Source organism: Cicer arietinum, chromosome 6 (genome assembly GCF_000331145.2).
Source record: "Cicer arietinum cultivar CDC Frontier isolate Library 1 chromosome 6, Cicar.CDCFrontier_v2.0, whole genome shotgun sequence".
In the NCBI taxonomy this organism is placed as follows: domain Eukaryota; kingdom Viridiplantae; phylum Streptophyta; class Magnoliopsida; order Fabales; family Fabaceae; genus Cicer; species Cicer arietinum.
In genome coordinates this window covers 33,312,768-33,314,704 of record NC_021165.2, presented here as the reverse complement: position 1 = coordinate 33,314,704, position 1,937 = coordinate 33,312,768, and positions in this window count along the sequence as shown.

Below are 1,937 nucleotides of genomic sequence, written 5' to 3'. Positions count from 1 at the left end.
TATATATATATATATATAGGTATTGAACTAATTATTTGGAAGAAAAAAAAATCCAAATATAGGTATTTTACTTGAACTGAACATAAACTTGTAATTTTACATCGCTTTTGTAAATAAGCGCTATAAAAGCCTTTAAAAAAATAAGGAGGTCACAAAGCTTTGTTTTCTACTAAGTTAAAAAGGTCTTTTAAAGCGCTTGTTGCAAAAGCACTGTAATAATTAATCAATATATAATTACAATTACTTACAAATTTATCTCTCAAATAAAAAAATTCATCAAAAATTTTGTTCAAAAAGATGACTTTGATGTGAGACCAATGTAAATAAATCATATATCCTGTATCACATCAAAAGGAAATTTTTTTACACAAAAACTAGTTTAATTGATATTTTATAATCTCAATTCACAAAATTTTAAAATTAATTTGATCAATGATTGCTATTCCATTAATCAATTTACATATTCATGAAAAAAAAAAAGAGTAAGCAAAACCACGTAGCTATCATAAATTGTAAGGTTTATTTGAATGCGAAGCCTCGTTTTCCGAAAAACGGGTTACAGACCCGACCCGTGAATAGAGCTGTCAATTTGATAAACCCTGTAACATTCTCTAGTTTGAACATGAATAGGAATCAAAATTGGATAACTCGAGAGCACAATCGAAGTTTTATAGCATGGTTAAATAATCACATAAATTCAAAGTTTGATATAGACCCCAAATCAATTTCACAAAGATTGAGGTGTCTAGCAAATGGTCCGAGTTTACATGTCTTTTCTTTTATGATTGTCTTAAATACTCATTTACTTTAAAATCATTTAATAACTATTTTAATTATATTTCTAAAAATAATAATTCAGAGTATTTCCAATTACTAAAAGTAAATTTAATATATTAAACAAAAGAAACTCCTAGAGTCAAAACTTTCGATGTTTTACCACCCAAACTTAAATCCTAGTTGGTCACAAACTTTGAACTTGTGGAAACTCACCAACAAGTCTAATACCGATACAGAAGTATCTCGGAGCCTCCAACTGCATGCTATTGTACTTTCTCCCATTTCTCCTATTAGGTTGATTGTGATATTATTCGCTCAAATAATACTATATGTGATGCCCTGTCAAATGCAAGGGTCATCTTATCTATCATATTTTGGGGTTATCGAGCGCATATGGGAGCTAGACTACACAATGTTTCGTGTTCCCATATTTGGTTGCAAGTGAGTTGATAATAATAATGGCGTTCGGATTGATGAGTTAGGGTTCTTGCTTGTCGATTTTAATAGGGTCAGATACAAAGATGCGCCTTTTATTTTAGCGTCGCAAGCTCAACAAGTGTTTTATGTCACTGATCCAGCTGATGATAAATGGTTCGTTATCCTATCGACCAATAAAATAAGTGATGATAACAATAATGATGAAGATGTTGGTAATGATCTTTTATTTGCAACATCACAACAACCACATGAAATTGATTCAACTGATGATGGTTTATATCTTAGAGATGATCATGATGAGGGAATTTGGATTAATCCATCGTTTCGTATCATTAATGGACAAACAAATGTGAATCCCACCAGGAAAAGAAGAAGGGCATCTTAATGTGTTTAATTGTTTTATATAAGCCATGTAATCTGAATTGAGTTCTTGTAATTTAATTGTTTGATCGGCCATAATTGAGCATTTTAGTATTTAGCTTGAACTGTATTTGATTTTCTGCTTATACTTATTTTCTGCTTATAATTAGCTTGATCTTAGTGTTTTATCTAAGTTCATGTAATTTAAGTGTGCGTTTGACCTGCCATAACTGATTTTCAGCTTATATCGAACTTGAAAAAGCTTTGTTTGAGTACTGGGAATTTTCTTGAACTGATCATCCCAATATGAGCTGATCATATAATTTAGCATTGATATATATATATATATATATATATATATA